The sequence below is a fragment of the Mobula birostris genome, chromosome 19, assembly GCF_030028105.1.
Source record: "Mobula birostris isolate sMobBir1 chromosome 19, sMobBir1.hap1, whole genome shotgun sequence".
NCBI classification, from domain to species: Eukaryota; Metazoa; Chordata; class Chondrichthyes; order Myliobatiformes; family Myliobatidae; genus Mobula; species Mobula birostris.
Genome location: NC_092388.1, coordinates 23,675,534 through 23,693,887, shown reverse-complemented (window position 1 = coordinate 23,693,887; position 18,354 = coordinate 23,675,534). Strand labels below are relative to the sequence as shown.

The 18,354-nt window shown below is 41.0% G+C and overlaps 1 protein-coding gene across 1 annotated transcript in view; it reads left to right on the top strand.

The window, feature by feature from the left end:
• Nucleotides 1-2,943: 2,943 nt before the first annotated feature.
• Nucleotides 2,944-18,354, top strand: part of LOC140212486 (cadherin-6-like) — a 194,867-nt gene continuing 179,456 nt past the window's right edge. Inside the window, exon 1 of the mRNA XM_072283350.1 lies at nt 2,944-3,338. The gene's annotated coding sequence lies outside the window, so the exon portion shown is untranslated. The remainder of the gene's footprint in view (nt 3,339-18,354) is intronic.

Sequence of the window (18,354 nt, the reverse complement as noted above, 5' to 3'; positions counted from 1 at the left end):
TTAGATCCACCTGTATACCTGTTCATTAATGCAAATATCTAAATAGCCAATCATGTGGCAGCAATTCATAAAAGCATGCAGACATGGTCCAGAGGTTCAGTTGTTGTTCAGACCAAACATCAGAATGCGGAAGAAATGTGCTCTAAGTGACTTTGACTATGGAATGACTGTTGCTACCATATGGGTGGTTTGAGTATCTCAGAAACTGCTGATCTCCTGGGATTTTCATACATAGCAGTCTCTAGAGCTTACAGAGAACGGTCCAAAAAACAAAAATAAAAATGAGTGGCAGTTCTGTGGATGAAAATGCCTTGCTAATGAGAGAGGTCGGTGGAGAATGACCAGACTGATTCAAGCTGCCAGGAAGGTGACACTAACTCAAATAACCACGCATCATGACAGTGGTGCGCAAAAGAGCAACTATGAACACACAACACATTGAACCTTGAAGTGGATGGTCTACAGCAGCAGACGACCACGATCTTACACTCAGTGGCTACTTTACTTAGTGCAGGAGGTAACTAATAACGTGGCCACTGAGTGTGGATGGCTTGAGGTTGAAGTTAGCCATGGTGTGTGTTGGTATATGAGTAAATGGATCCCTCATTCCCCAGCCCACCCACTGCATTATTCATTTTTATTTTGGTCCAGTCTCTCTTCAGGAGATATCAGTAAAGTACAGGCTCCATTCTAAAGTTACTTGCCTATTACACATTTTGAAAATCCAGGCAGATGCTGCGAAGTGGAATTGCCTTGCAGTGGATAGAAGTAGGCGGGCCTTTCCTAATGGAAGAATATCTCAGGGAGGGGGTCCGTCCAATGAAACTGCAGCTTAAAATGTAAGAGTTTAATAACAGGAGTGACTCCAATTAAATACTGCAGAATGGTTTTGGATTATCATCAGCCATTCAGCTAATAGGAATATTCTCTTAAGTGCTGTGAACTGTGCCAATCATCTAGCACCAGTATAATGCTGCATGTGCTATTAAGCAGAGTGACCTTTCAATTAGTTCCATTTTTTCATGCTAAAGTTAGCTCTTCCACTGAGAGCATTTGTGAAAGCATCGTAACAACTTCTGTATCAACCAACAGTCTGATTTTTCCCAAAAAAAACATGTTTAGAACAAACTGGAGGAGCAAGACCTCATATACCATTAGGATAGCTTCAAACCTGATAGCATGAACATCGATTTCTCTTTCTGGTAATTTCTTTCTTTTCCCTTCCCCCTTCCCTCTGGCCTCCTATCTCTTCTCTACACCTGTCTATCACTTACCTCTCTTGTCCCTCTTTCTTCCTTTTCTCCCATGGCCCGCTCTCCTCTCCCATCAGATTCCTTCTTCTCCAGCCCTTTACTTTCCCACAACACCTGGCTTCACCTATCGCCTTCTAAATCGTCCGAATTCCCTTCCCCCACCTTTTTATTCCGGCATCTTCCCCCTTGCTTTCCAGTCCTGATGAAGGGCCTCAGCCTGAAATGTCGAGCGTTTATTCATTTTCATGGATGCTGCCTGACCTGCTGAATTCCTCCAGCAAGCATTTTGTGCGTGTTGTTCTGTTTTTCCCCTCTCTTTCACTGATGTTCGCTCTTGTCTATTCCTTTCTGTGAATTCTAGCCAGAAAAGTAAAATGTCATAGAACCGTACAGCACTGCAGCACAGATGCTCGCCCTTCGGCCCATCTAGCCTATGACAAACTCTTAATCTGCCTAGTCCAATCGACATGCACCTGGACCACAGTCCTCCATACCCCTCCCATCCATGGACTTACCCAAATTACTCTTAAGCGTTGAAATTGCACTTGAATCCATCACTTCCACTGGCAGCCTATTCCACATACTCCCCACCCCTGAGTGAAAATGTTTCCCCTCATGTTCCCCTTAAACACTTTACCCTTCACCCTTAACCTATGACCTCTAGTTCTAGTCTTACCCAACCTCAATTGAAAAAGACTGCTTGCATTTACCTTATCTACACCTCTAATAATTCTGTGTACCTCTGTCAAATCTCCCCTCATTCTCTAATCTCGAGCATTCAATAGCACAAAACAAATATTGAGGCTTACAGAAAAATCATGAAAATATCCAGCAGCCTTTGAAAAGCAAGGCAGTTGTTCCAAGAAAGCATGCCCTTGGAGCATCAGTTAGATTTAGAGTCTCCTGACATGAAGTGTCCTGGGAATTAAAAGTGGAAATTCAGAAAACGCAGGGGATTCATTCAGATACAGAGAGAAAAAGGGCATTTGGTTCCACAGAGGGTTAACCACTAGAAGCATGTTGCGCAGGATTACTTTACAGCTAAATATTTATATGCCAGGCAATTGAAATAAGTCATTTAGTGCAAAACTATTTTCTTGGTAAGATTCTATGAATATATTAGTTCTTTAGCCACAGATTTCTATGAATAAAGAAATAACATATTCCCAAAATAATTGAATGTTTTCCCATTTAAATGTTATTCCCTTATTCTGTGCGTTTTTGCATATTAGATTTGCCCCACATGAATAAAAAGAATACACATGCTGCAAGTGCGTGCTACAAATTCCAGCTGTTGTTGGGTCCGTGCTTTGATCAACAGTCTGCCGGGTTCTGGTCGGATTCGGAGTAAGTGGGAGAAGCAAAGATCACTTCATCTGAGTGGGGCGAAGATGCCTGATCTGAAAATGATTTACAATTCGTGGGCAGCTTCGCCGTTTATTATCGGCAATTCATGAAAGAACGCTGATTAGAAAGTAGTGGGGGATGGGGCCAAGAAAGAATGCAATTGCTTCACACTTCAAAAGGGGGGAGTTCAATCCATCACTGTGTATGCATGTGTGTGTGTATGTGTGTGTGTGTCTTGGAGGGGTGGGGGAGGACGCAGAGGGAGGCTCTTAGAACAGAGAGCTCTTCACTATAACACTCCCACTGAATTCACTTGCAAATTCCTCAGCCCTGAAAGACACAGGATTCCCACTGCCCCCTCGTCCGTGCAGAGCGCAGACTGCACAGCAAGCATACAGCCTTGTCAGTCCTTCAGGCGGATGTTATTATTAATAATAATCAGAGAACCGAATGGTCACCAATCAGCAAGCTGACGGGCAGAGAGAATCTACCCCCCCCCCCCACTCCACCACCTCTCCCTCCCTCTCTCTCTCTATCTCTCTCGGCTGCGGGTCGCTGCTTCCAAGTGCCAAATAAAGGAGTGATGCTACGACCAGATGCCTGAACTAGACAGAACAAGAAGTCAGCCTTGCTCTCTCAACATCCTGAAAGCAACCGCAGCGCTGAACAGCGGCGCCTTACTTTAGCGGTACTCTCGCCAGCCACATCAACCTACCTGATGGGCAATGCGCGTTAGAGGTAAGTGCTTTCACTCTGGCATCGAGGCAGCGCTTTCTGTTGAATGTTGTCTGCTGGTTAACAAAGATCACCCGGAGGGCATTTTGTTTTTGCCCCCTCTCCATCGTTTGTCGCCGTGTGAAAACAGCGCCCGTGCTTGCCGCGGCTGTTGCGCTATGTATCTTGAATATGCCTTCACTCCAGCTGCCTCGGGCAGCTTTCAAATGCAGGGGAGGCTCGCATGGGAACACTTGTCGGCGGGGACAGGATTCAGGGGAGCGGGGCTAGAGTTAGCTGAGCAATTTTGTCTTGCTCCAAAGTGGCTCGATTGCGCGGCGCCAAGTGGAAGCGAGAAATGCGTGTGGTTTCTGCGTGTTCCGGCTCAACTTTAATACAGTAGTTTGTGTTAATTCTCTGCACCTTGTGGCGAGGGGCGTGGGCCGATAGCGTTGTAACGTCCCTCAGTAAGCTCTGTGTTATTGAGGGGAGTAGGTGTTCGAGTCTGCTAAATTGCACCCCCCCTCCCTCCCCACTATACACACAGACTAGACATACCAAAATAAAAGGAATCGGCGGGATGCTGGTACTGAGGCAAAGCAGGGCGATTGGCGCGGTGGACTAGAGACAGGAGACTGGGTGGGGGGGGTGATGTTGTGGGAGGGGTGGCTGCCACTTCGGTGTCTATGTCTCTGCCCAAGGTCAACCCTGCAATTGGAGAACAACATACAATGAAGATGGAAGATAAAACGTAACCTGAGTTACCCCCGCTATACACCCGACCCCGAAATGAGCAGAGTTTAGCATGGACCGGCTTTGTCGGAGCCAACTGCTGGCTTCATCACTTCCCACACCGCCTCTCAATATTTACCACTGAGCAGTTTTAACCCATTCGGTGTACAGGTGCACTCGCGTGCAACACATCATTGAGTGTACAGGTGCCCGTGTGTGTGCTGTGTGTACGCAGTGTATAATATATGCAGTGTTATATTATACAGGATATCCAATATTTTGTGAGGGTGCGTGTCTGTCCACTTCCTCATTAACGGTTTATAGAAAGACTGGTTCTCGTGTATTATGCAGGCACGCCACCCCGCGCTCCCGACAAAACCGGTTTACTTTCTGTAATTGTTTTTTTTTTCTGAACGCTAAAACCCTTTATATTTTCGCCGAACTTTGAGCTCGCCTGCTTCTGTCGCGCTAGAAACCACAGGCGGGTGTCGTCTTGCGATTTGGCTGGGCTGTCAGGTACTGTAAGTAACCCAAGTACTGGTCGGAAATCCCAGTGAATGTCAAGCCCCAGGGGAGAGAGTCACTAACAGGCTTGATTTAACTTGCCAGCGAGTTGACCCTCTGGAGACCGAATGCCCTTGGTTCGCCCTGCGACCGCAGAGTGGCCAAATTCCCCCGAGATATTTGCAGAACGGTTGCTCAGGATAAGGCCATTCGGCCCATTTTACCCTTACCAGCTCTCTAAAAGAGAAGTCCATTGTACTGCATTTATTCATCCAATGGAAAAAGATAAATTCCTCAACAGGATTATGATTCGGGAATAAACGGGGCGCATTAAGTAGGGGGCTTTAAGATTTGTACAAGGGATAAGTGTGTGTATTCAGTGCTACTCTCGTGCATCGGTTGTTGGTGAACCTGACATGATGTGTGTTTGTTAAGGGGCTGAGCGCTCTACGTTCCTCGGTGTAATAAATGCAACCTTATTTGGGGGAAAAAAGTGACAAATATCTACAGTCTCCATGAGGAAAAGATTAGGATATTTCAAGCGTCTAGGGCTTTCTAAATCAGCCGCGCTAATTTCAGTCGTTGGTTGGGAGTAGAACGATGTTTAGTTCTAAGGCGCAATTTGAATAATATAAAATGAGCCCACAGTGTAAACACACTGCAAGTGTTTTAACCCATTCTGCCGCTGCGTGATGAGCTCCGGTACCCCAACTACAGAAACATTCTCACAAACCTCCCGTGCTGCGCTCTGCTGTCTTTTCAACTCGATTCCAAAAGTGTGGCAAAAATCGCACCGCCCAACACACACACACACACACACACACACAGACACAGACATAGACACACACACACACACACACACACACACGCTTCTTTGCTTCTTTGCATCCCTTCACAGACGCTTAACTATCAGGGTTCCTCGCCCAAAATTAACTTTTTAATATCTGAGGTTCGAGCTTTGATGGTTGAGATAGATTGAATCCATATTTTATTTTTTTAACCATGGTTCTGTTGACCTATTTAGCCCCATTCCGTCCATCGACTTTGAGAGCACTGATTATCGATAAAGTAATTTCGAACTTTTTTTTTAAGGCTCTTGGTTGTTTAAATGAATCCTTCTGACTCTTTTGTGTCTGCGTTGTATGGACTCTGAAAAACAGAAGCTTAATTATAGCTCAGACGAGACTTGATAGATTAAATAAATCAAGATTGATGTGTACGACAATAATGCAATTCCCATTATCTAAACAAGTCGCTCTTCCTCCTTCCCCGCTGAGACTGGGAGTGATTGAAGAAGGTTAGGCGCACAAGTCACAGACGCTAAACGGCAGGTGCTTAGATCCGGGTTGATACTACAGCCATGGGATTGCGAAGGCCAAGTGATGCTTCCAGTAATGCAATAATTCGCCTGCGAGATCTTTGTTCGACAGTAAATCTAGAAACGCATTGTCAAATATTTCATGTAAGCGTGTTTAAATTTATAATTATCTAGAGAGGGTTTGTTTTAAAATTATGGTACACTTGGGAATCTTCCTGACAAATTAGGCCTCCAATATGCGTCTGGTGCTGATACTGCTCGGGAAGTCTGGCAGAGATTTTGACTTGTTGCCTTGAGTCTTCATGAAGTCTCAATCTGGGCAGCAGTGTATGAAACACTGGAAGGAATTGGCTGGCGATGTATATTTATTTTCTTCCGTATGATTCACTCCTTGTTGAACTAATGGTGCAATAATTTAATTTATATTAAATGATCAGCAAAACTAAATTTCATTTGGTGCAAGTATTGATATGCCTGAGATGCTTTACCCCTACACATTATATGGCATCGTGTTTTTAAAGTGTTTTGATTAAGATTTGTCTGTTATTATATTGGATGCATTTGATTTTATTGTATTGTATATGTGAGCACTTTTGAATGTAATTTCTGTGTTATATTGCAATGGATTTTAGATATATAGAGAGAAAGCAGCAACTTCATTACTACTGCCCCTGTAAACTCATTGGTTTCCATTCTGGGCAAACGGGGTGATTTACAGCTCACTGTTGACATGACATTGAAAAAGCTCCCTCATATGTCATGGGAAAAGGGGGAAAACGATTCTATGCACTGCTAGACTCATAAGATACAAGAGTCAATTTTACACTCAGAACCATGAATTGAGAAGAGTTTATATAATATATTCAAAGCAACTTTAAACGTCATATAGACACCTTTAGCATTAGAAATACATCATGGTGACCATACCGATCACATTTATCCTTATGTTACTGCGTTTTTATTTTAACACAGTGTGTAAAGGATTTTTGACAAAATGCATATGGACTTTACATAGGTATGTCTGTATAAAATCACATTAGGTGTGAAGGTGCTGTACCTTTTTGGGGACTAACATTGTCTTCCTTTTACTCTTATTGGTTGGAAAGATTTAATATTTGCCTAAGTCTCTGGATTTTCGAAGGAAACATTCTGATCCCGGCACTAATGGAGACATGAAAGTATCATAACTTAAACTTGCCTCAACGAACAGAATTTTGGACTGCCTACTATTCTGACAGCTCTAATGGAAGCAGCAATTCTAATCTGCAAGCCTTGCTATAGGTACAGTAATTGAAAGAGTCCTGACAAAATCATACTGATCTTACGAAGGTTGATATTAATGATTATTGAGCTGCTATTTATTGAAAATTGTGGATCAGTTGGGCATTTGCCTTTGCTTGCAGCAATCGACTGGAGAAATTACAATTTTAGGCAGTTTTAAGTTCAGTTCAGAATCTTATAGTGGCTACCATGCAAGGCACTTAGTTGAAGTTGGAAAGGAAACTTTTCTACTAACCAGGGAGGATGAAGAGAAAAAGTGATTTGCTGGGAAAGGGAGAAAAACAAAATTGAGCCAAGATCCATTTGAAGCTGGTGAGTAGTTCAGGCTAATTGTCCTCTCCCTTCAGAACTTCCTCCTCCATTTAGTACTGAAAGTTTTTTTTTTCTGTTTTTGTTTCAGATTGCTAGCATCTGTAGTATTTAACTGTATACTTTCTTTTTGAGAAAGACATTTTCGTATTGTAATTAAAGCTGACTGACCTGACGTGTTTCTAATTAGTATTATCTAAACACAAACTGAAATGAAGTACTTGCTACCTACTTCAGTGTTCAAATCGAAAAGGGCGTTTACAGTACTAAGAAGCTGCCTAATATCTTCGGTGTAATTTATCGAGGTTATTGAAGTTTAACATAGCAAACTGGAATCAAATGAAAAGTTTTATTTGAAATGTATGAACATGTGAATGGGGCTCTGTGTGATAATCACGTTCGCAGTATTTTTTTATGTGCGGCAAGGTAACATCAGACGTTGAATTAACTCCACAGGTCAGCTAGCATATATAGGAAAATACAAACGGTTCCCAACAGTTTCGGTGGTGGTAGTTGTTAGGGTCTACATTACCTTGCTGGTTGCATTAAAAATAGGATTGGCTGCAGGTCAATTGTCCCTTCTTGATTCCTTATCCCCTTAAACGGTAAGTGATTGTTAGCTTTTGTTGTGGAGTTCGTTGGTGTATTGCCTGGTGGCTGCAGCATTAGTGTATTAAGTATTCCAAGACATTAGGACCCCCATTTCTATTGAGAGCCATACCAATCCTCAATTCCCAGCTATCCCGTTAGCTTTTCCCCATCAATCCTAATATTCCCAAATGCTTGGTCATTGAACATTCCCATTCCCATTCTTCAACAATTGAGGAATCGTCAGAGGGATTTATTTAGCCACTAGTGTCCAGCCTCACCCCAACTCAACCTTAAAGGAAATTAATCACAAGGAAAATGACCAGATGGCATTCATCTTGCTCCATTTCATCTACCAATAAACATCCCTTGAAAATGGGTAAGCGTTCTCTGTGAAACTAGACGAATGGTATAAACGGCTGGGGACTTCTTTCAAGGTTCGATCAATGCGGAGCGACACAATATTAGCATGACAGCGCCGCAGTGCCATAATACAATTGCCCAGAGTTTCAATGAAAGGCAAAGGAAAGCAGGCGAGTTGGCAGTGCAGTTTTCGTCCGTTTGGATCTAGCCTAGCCAACTTAGGTAGGGGAGATTGTTATTGAACTCCTGATCCTATCTGTTCCAAGCATTCGGCATGGATAGTGTCTTTTCGGTCCGTACCCTCATTAACCCCTTGCCTTCTCTATTAAGCTTTCGCCCATTCCCTTCCTCTAGCCTCCCTGCCAATACCAGGGCACAGCCCTCCCAGCTAGTGCGGCAGCGCGCAATGAACAGCAGGGAGTGGAATATAGATGAAAAGTATGGACTCTTCTGAGGCAGGTTATCCCATTGGTCCTTGCTACACTTCCCACTCTCCGCCGAGCGGCTCGGGGAGAGACAGGTCTATTATGAATTAACTCGCCAGCCCAGTATGTCTTCGCAATATGGGTTGCCTCGATTTCCAGGGGAATGCATGTGGACAGTTAGTCTCTCCGCATGGAAGTTTGCCCAGTTAAACCCTCAACTCCTGCGAAGTTCTGTGCTGTAAAAGCAGGGAAGTGAGACAAACAAAGAGATGGCATTGACACGAATGTCCTGCGTCCGCCGTGTGAAATCGTTAGGACGTCAGCCTTGTCCCGGTGAGAATTGGAAGTTTGGTGTGCGGGGTGTGGGGGTGGGGGCGGGGGCGGTGGGGTGAGGAAGTACTCCGCCCTGGAAGAGACCGAGAGCTGGATAAAACCCAACTGTTGCCAACCCGATAATATCCAGCTAATTTTAGTTGCAAAATCAACTCAGGCTCCCAATTTAGTTTTGCATTGACTTCAAAGTGCACAGTACTAGTCTTTCCTGATCAAAACCATGGTCGTTGGGAGCGAGTCTTAAAAACACGCATCTTTTATTTTAATCTTAACCTAGACACTCTTGCCCCATCCCTCCTCCTTTCTCGACGGCTGCCGTGCTTTTGTTCCTATTAATATGTGCGTGACTATAAACATTTTCTCCATCCGTTTCCAAATGCGACTTGTTTCAATTGCTCACTGACATCACCTTGGAGGCTTTGGTTCGGGATTGAAATTGACAGGATGCTAATCAGCCAGCTAAACTTCTGTCTGGAAAGAGCGAAGCGGCAGCTTGCCTCTTGGAACACCCTTCACCCACACAGCCGGATTATGAAAGCAAATGACAACTACAACGGAGTGCAAACAAAAAAAAACACTGCCCCCTCTCCGCACACACGTCACGGTGGTGCTGAGAAAATATAGAGATTTAGCAGTATCTTTATATCGTGGAGGGCAAGGCAACTGTAAACTGTGGCTCGCCTGACTCTGCTCCGGTGCGCCGGTATTCAACCCTCTCTCATTCTTAGCCAACGCGGGAGGTCCGGAGATCCAACCGCTTCTAATTTGTCATAAACAAAACAATGCAAAGTCTTGTTCAGACGTTCATAAACCTTATCAGAACAAAAGTTCTTCACTTTATCAAGTATAGCTCTCATCCATTGCCTTCAAAGAAATATATATTGCAGTGTTTGCCAGTCAGTTAACAGAAACCCTTTGGGTTGTTTATATCTTAGTGCAGTGACAGCAGATTGGTCAGTAAAACGCCATGATTCATGAACATATTGAGATTCATAGTTTTGGGTAGTCTTTATTCAGTGGTGTAACGTGACAAGAATCCTTGGCTTTGGCGGGAAGGAGATGCGTGTGACAGCAAAGGCCCGTTTTAATGGAGCAAAAAAAAACTTCGAGGAAGTCAACGGGTCAGGCAGCATCTGCAGAGGGATGCTCGGGTCGAGATCCTTCATCAGCAATCTCTAGGAACGAGTATAAGAGGAGCGAATAAAAGAGAAGGAAACAATTTATTGGTATCCAGAGAGAGGTTTTGCCTGAGGTTCACAATGCCAGTGCGTGCCCTGATGTTTCGGGAACATCTGTTGCCACGGCTCAGCATTCAGTTCAGTGACGGGAACATATTTTCAGGAATAATTCGGGATGTTCTCCGGCAATCTGAGCCGTGCAGCGTGAATTAAAATTTAATTTAAAGTGTGAAGTGAGAAAGCAACTCTACCAAAATAAATCTTCGGAAGTTTGTAACAAAAAAAAAGCACTTGTAAGAGAAACCCCAAATTTTGATCTAGGTTGTACTCTAGCAAACCTGATTGGATTTAAAAGCCAATGCAGACGTGTGAGTTACACCTGACCCTATGCTCCATCACGTCCCCCACCCCAAGGTCAAATAATATAAACAGTGGGAAAGATCAGAGTTATTAGCATTTTGGCATAAAGTATTTAGCATTTTGCACAAACTTACACCTGAGAGACATCACGATTTCTGTTTCATTTCCATTTTTAGTTTAATCATTTGAAGCAAAAAGTGTTCATGTTCTCCTAAAGGCGAAACGATGTTGATGCTACATTGCATTGATAAAGGGTGTCTTTAAACGGAGTCTGGCTCCCCCCTGTGGTTGAATCAGCTCGTTCTTTCAATGCAAAATTAATAGTCAAATTTATTGCTTTAAGGTAATTTTTGAAATTTTTTTTCAATCACTAATACGTTCTCAGTGACGCAGAAGCGGTACAAAGAGGACTACATCAAAGAGTAACTTGTTTTTTTTTCTCCAGAAGGTACATTGAATTATAGATTGGGAAGATTTGGAATTGGTTAATTATTGGTACATGTACCAAGGTACAGTGACATGGCTGGTCTCTATACTGTCCATACAGTGCATTGTGGTAGTACAAAATCAAACTAACGGTTATGGAGTAACAGCTGAAGAGAAAGTGCACTGTAGTTTATGATAAGTTTCCAGATCATAATAAAGTAGACCATGAGGACAAGAGTCCATCTTGAGACAAGAGATAAATAGCACAAAGGCAACCTACTTGATCAAAATGCACAGTGAGGTCAGAAGCTAAATTTCGCCGTGTTTGTGGAGCTGAAACAGTTGAGGGCCAATCCCAAACACTCATCATTTTCCCATCCACCAATCCCTTTCATGAGATAGAATAACTTTCTGGGATGTGCACAATACATTGAGTACTGAGACCAGAAAGCCTTGCCCATGTGACTGGACACATGGTGTTCTACTGTCAAGTGCATAGTGCCCACAATGCAAGGCAGTGGAGCAGCTTTACCAATGGAGCTTGCGAGGAAGAACTCCGTTCCTTCAGCTTTTGCTAACATTAGTTTTCTGACTGAACATTTCACCGGAGCATTCAGCTGAAGCACTATACAAATGCAATCCAGTGATGTTGATTCTGATTATTCTGTGGTATTGTACATACATACGGCACAGGAAGTGAGGAGATTCTATTGACTGCAGATTTTAAAGGAGATGCCTAAATTCTTTAATAAAATAAATAAGATCTCTAATAAAAAAAATGGTTAAATAAAAAAGAAATGGCTAAAAGATTTAGATAAATTAAACAATTACTGTAAACAAAAAGAAATGAAAGCAAAATTTGCAGGGCGTCAGTCAGCGTCTGTGGAGGGAGAAACAGAATTAATGGTCAATGCCAGTGAATGCTTGGTGCAAAGGAAAAAGGAAAAACAAGTGTGTATTGCAGTTGCAGGAGCAGGGGAGGTGTTGGAAAGAACCAAGGAACACTTTTGTGATAAGGTGAATGTCAAGGTTGTCCTGGTGATGTTTTTGTAGCCATCCGGTTACTAGATGAATGAGAGCATTTGGAGAGAAGGGGAGAGAAATAAACATTTGTGTTGGAACTGAAAAATATGGAAACAAGTTGTTAGAAATCTGAGGCAAAAGATAATGTAAAAATTATTCAACTGATCAGGCACCAACTGTGGAAAGGAAAATAATGTGCTTGGAGTCATTACATAGCTTTGGTTATTGATAATGTCTTCATAGTTCACTATATTTATGCCCCTGAGCTGGATGCTAGTTTATTATCCTTTCAAATACCACTGGGTATTCTCGACTTGTATTTGTTTCACCAGAAATTTATCACTTGACATGCTGAAAAATGTGATTTGGATGGAGGACTTGGCTGGGCTGGCAGAAATTCTGTCCCCACAATGTCATGCCAACATTTAATAAGGTCTCAATTTTGCTAAATATTTCATGAAGTACATGTAGGATCCTGCCTCAATCAATAGATCCTGCTTTGAATACCAGCCCCATCTTTTGTGATTGTGGCAAGGTTCGTATTGATGAAGATAAGATTTGTCTTCAGATTCAGCTTGTTCCGTGTATACAGACATCATTCAGGTTGCAGGGTTATCAATCAGCCAGCTTTTGCAATGTGTGAGAAGTTAGAAAATTGCAGACCACTTAGTTATTAATTCCCAGGATAGGCTTATTAATAGTGACACTTGACTCTCTGTTATTGGAGTTGCCTAGGCATTGTTTTTGGGTTTGTTTCAACTTGCTGATTTCAAGATGCTTGTAATAAAGTTTGTTTAATGGTGCACTGTAAGTGTTTTATTAATCTTGCAATCTATTATTTTTTGGTTTCACAGTTTTTTTAAACTGTTAATTAATGTTAACTTTAAGAGGTTTGTCATTCTGAAGAGGTGAGCTATAAGAAGAGCAAATTGTGAAACTTTATCAACATTCTGTTTTGAGTCTTAGCATCGCTGGTTTCTTTGGGTAATTCAGTTTCAGGTAGTACATTCCTGATGTGATAATTGCTCACAAAGTAATATCTCCAGTAAACATTCGGTGACAAATGAAAGTGGGTTATAGTTACAAAACAAAGTTGGATAAGGTTGGATAGATGCTAAAGCACTGTTTAAATTAAGAGCTGATTTGCCTAAGGATTTCTCTACACTTCTCCGTTTAAGGATTTCTGAGTGATTATCAATTCTGTCCATTCTATGAGCTGCAAGAATGGGTAACTCAGAAGGTAAATTGCAAGCCTTAAATGGACTGCTGCACGATACATAATCCCATATTTTATACATTATTTAAGTGCCATGTGATGTGAATGCAGCAGATCAGATAGATTTGCCATTTCTAGTGATGACTGCCTAATTACAGACATGGCAAATTAACTAAAACAGTAGTAGAAGTTGAATGCTATTCCTAAATTTTAACATTGCCTTCAATTCAAGTGAAGTTTAAGAAGAAACATACCTTAATTGTCTGTTGAAAGCTGAGAATGTTCATAAATAAAACCACGTAATAATAAAATAACTGAGATCAGAAATGCCCACTGATGCATCTCCATATATGAGAATCAATGCTGCTACGATGGTGTTGCTGAGCTAGCTGCCCACTATCCATCAGTTATTCTGAAATCCTAACGATATCAAGTCAAACTGAACCTAGCTTTCTACAGGTATAGTCCTTCATTAATGGTCTCATTAGAGCAATTTAATGTGAAAGGGACATGTGTTAGAGTATACTGACCTCTTTTTGGAAGTTCCACAGCAGGGAATAAAGCAACCTGGCCATTTCACTGCTTTACCAAGTGCTCTGATTGCTCAGTACTGATAAATAAATGATAACTAATGTATTATTCTTTAGGAAGGTTAAATTGGTGCTGCCTTTTTTTCCTTTTGAATGGAAGTTTTCAATGTTATGGAAGATTTTGTTAAAGCAGACAAAAAGAGACAGCAGCATATTTGTGAAGCAAGCGGTCCTGGTCAAGGCAGAGAGATACAAACAGTCTGAAGCTTCGTCTCACACTGATATCTCAGCTCTTGTAGTTTGAGGACAGGATTTGTGAAACCTTTGCTGCATTTGTTTTGAGGACGCTATGTCACTCCTGTTACCAAAAGAAATGATGTAAACAGCACGCTGCCTGCTTTTGGATGCATGGAAAATGAAGATATGAACTTGAAAGTAAAGCTAAGCCTTTCTTGCAAAAGATTTATTTCATGCATATCATATAAAAATCAAGGAAAATGCTTCAAAGGGCTATCTTTCTATTAGAATCACTCAACAGCTGATGGATTTGCCCAGACTAGCATAAGGTACCTCCATCTGATGGATGAACATAGGAGCATACTAATCACATAATAAATAAGGCCACTACACTGATGGATTGAGCAGAGAAGGCTTTCCTTTCAGGGAATTTAGACAAATGCCAGGAGAGTACAAATGAAATTCTAAATGGACCTTAGAAGGTAAAATTTTGAGGATGTTTCTCCTGTGGAGTCTGGAATGAAGGTTAAATGAAGGTTATATTGTCAGAATAGCAACACAACTATTTATAGGACTAAAAGATGGAGAATTATTTTTACCTTAATGGTTCTGAATCCTTTTGAAATTCTCTATCCCATGGTGTTGTGGAAGGTCAGTCATTGAATATGCTCCTGACTCATATCAATAAAATTTTGCGTACTGGTGAGATAAAGGGATATGGGACGGTGTGAGGTATATTTCTGAGAAATATCAAGATAATTGTATTGAATAATCAACTTCTGATCATATGATCTTGCTGGTACAGTGCCTGTGATAAAGCAGTTCTCTAAGTAGGAAGTATGGGCAGGAAGCACTGATTTTAATTGGAGTTGTATTTCAACTGCTTTTAAATATTGCCCTACCATGTATTAAAAGTATTGCTCACAGAGGAATACTAGCATGGTTAAAACCTAGCATTGGATGTCTTCATAAGGATAACTTTAAATGAATTTTAAACATGTGATTTGGCACCTGGACTTATTAAATTGAAATGGGGTGGTACAGCTGGTAGATTTGCAATATCACAGTTCTATTGACCTGGGTTCAGTTCTGACCTTGAGTGCTGTCTGCTCAGGGTCTTCACATTCTTCCTGTGAGCTTTCTTCTGTTGCTCAGATTTCTCCCCCATCCCAAAGATGTGCACATTGGTCGGTTAATTAACCACTGTAAATTGCCCCTGGTGTGGAGGTGAGTAGAAACTAGGGGAACATTGATCAAAATGTGTTGAGGATAAAGCAAGAGTGATGTAGATGAATGCTTGCTGTGTTGTGTAGACTTGATGAGTTTCTATGCTGTGTGACTCTGTGTAGTCAGAGAGCTGGCAAAGATCAAATCTTGGACATACCTGATGGTTTCTGTGGCAATATTAATTTGCTTTGTGACACAAGTGTAGTTTTTCCCTATTACCATTTGGTATGAAAGATAAAAGAAAAAGAAATGACAAAACAATGGCTAGGAAAGCGTAGACACACACATTCTGTAAACTCTTACTACACTGTTCTGTTTTGCTTGCATGCAAGTACTTCATAAATCTCCAGGGTAAACTTGGACTGTCTTGTGGAAAAAATGTAAGGCCATCCACTTTGGCAGAAAAGTGGAGCATTTTATCATGCTGAGAGATTGAAAGTTGTTGATTTTCAAAGAGACCCATGTGTCCTCCTTCATGAATGACTGAAAGTTAATGTGTAGGTATGCAGTATTGAGCAGTTATAATGAGAAGCAGTGTGCGGGCCTTTATTGCAAGTGGAAATAAGAACAAGAGTAAGGTCACCTTCCAGCAATTTTGCAGGACCCTGGTGAGACTACATTAGGAATGCTATGTATAGGTCTGATCTACTGCTAAAGAAAATATACCCCTCAACCATCAGGCCCTTGAAGAAATGGGGTAATGTCGCTTAATTTTATTTTCCCCATCAGTGAAATGTTCCCACAACGTATGGACTCACTTTCAAGGACTCTTTATGTCTGTTCTTGATAATTTTTGCTTGCTTGCTTGCTTGCTTATTTATTTATTTATTTATTTATTTATTATTTCACTTTGTATTTGCACAGTCTGTCGTTTTTTGTACGCTGGTAGAACACTGAAGTTGTGGTTTTTCATTGATTCTATTATGGTTATTATTCTATTATGGATTTATTGAGTATGCCTGCAAGAAAATGAATCTCAGGGTTGTATTTGGTGACACATATGTACTTTGAACATTTGTGACAGAGGAATACATGAAGGATTTTCTAGACATTTTCCTTGGATGTGGGGATTCTTCTCCAAGAAGAGTTTAAGTACACGGAGCTATGCATTATTGATTTAGAAGAAAGAGTTTGAATAGATGTTTGAATCTATTCAAACATGCAAACTTTTACAGGGCAGGTAAAAAGGAATATTTCCAGCAATTGTGGCATTTAGAACTACGAATTGTTATCTTAAAATTAAGGATTAGCCATTCAGAACAGAACTGAGAGAAATTTCTTCATTTGGTGATATTGAATCTTTCAAAGTCTTAAGCAACTGACTCAGTTTCAAGACAGAGTTTGATACATTTTTGGATACTGAGAAAATCAAGCACTATGACATTGGGGTAGAAGTTGCATAGAGGTTGATGTTCTGAAGATCTTATTAAATTTGATGTTTTTCAAAGGTTTCAAAGGTACTTTTAATGTCAGAGAAATGTATACAATATACATCCTAAAATTCTTTTTCTTTGCAACGATGCATGAAAACAGAAGAATGATTGGCAGTTAAACGTTAGAACCCCAAAGCCTGCCCCAGCTCCCCCCCCACGTGTAAGCAGCAGCAAAGCAACAATCACCCCCTCCCTCACCTGCAAAAAAAGCATCTGCACTTTCCACCGAGCACTCAAGCATGCAGCAAAGCATCAATAAAGACGCAGACTTGCAGTACTACAAAGACTACTCGTTCACCCAGTAATTCGACATCCCACGGGCTCTCTCTCTCTCCCTCTCTAACAAGGGAAAAAGAGGTGTCCCAGTTTCGGAAGCATCATCTTTCTAGATGAAATTTTAAGTGTTACTTTTTGTATAGAATGACCCCTCAATCTATCTCAGATGTGACATCAGGAGAGTCCTACATATTGGAAGAATCAGAGGTAAAATCACTAAAGTGTTCAATACTTTTGAGGCTTGACAGGATGGATGGTGAGTTGATGCTTCCCTTGGTGTAGAACCAGATTCCATAGCCTTAAAAAAGAATGGGTTAGTCATTTAGAATGAAGAAGAAATGTTTTTATTCACAGGTTGGTGAATCTTTGAAGTCATCTAACCAACAAGGCTGTGGTGACTTCGTTGTTGAGTGCATTCAGCAGAGACTGATAGAATTGTTGAGTACTAAAAAAAATCAAAGGATATAGGACGAATGTAAGAATGTTGTGTGAGGTGAACTGCTGAGGGCTTATGGAATGCCACAGAAACACAAGGGCTGAAAGGCCAACTTTTCCTGTTTCTTATGTTCCACATTTCGGTGGTAACCTGAAAAGATATTTATTGGCTGCAAAGCGTTTAGGGATAACCTAAGATCCTGAACAGTGCACCGTAATTCTGTTTTTTTTTCCTGGTACTTTTCACTTCATGCAAGCAGATACCAAGAATTAAAGAGCAAAGGGAGTATTAAAAAAAACATAAAAGACTGGAGATATGTCATGCATTTGGATGCATCTATGGAGTGAAGAACTTTAATATTCAGAAGAATCATTCCAATGAAAACTCTGACATGACTAGAATTGTAAACTTTTTTTTCTTGCATCTGACCTGCTGAACATTTTAATCTTACACAGCCTAAGAACACATATTTTTGGATATTAGTTTTGGAAGACAATTTTTTTAAATTCTCAGGAATGAAATAAATCTAGGATAAGTGGAATCAAAGTAAATAATCTGTCAGGGATAGATGACATACAAAATGCATGGAATATACTGACAGTTTCATGCTATTTAGTTGGATCAGATATCAGCCATGTAGAGTAACATTTCTATGTCCTGACAGAGCAACTTAAGTGACAAAATATATGTAAAATAACTTTTTAAAAAATATTATACAATGTATAAAAGAAGGTGGTGATAATCAATCTTCTTGAACTGTTGACGTAATAGTACAGTTGGGAAGAGGTACAAGAATTTATTGCCAGCAATAACAAAGAGATGGTGAGATATTTCGAAGTCACAAT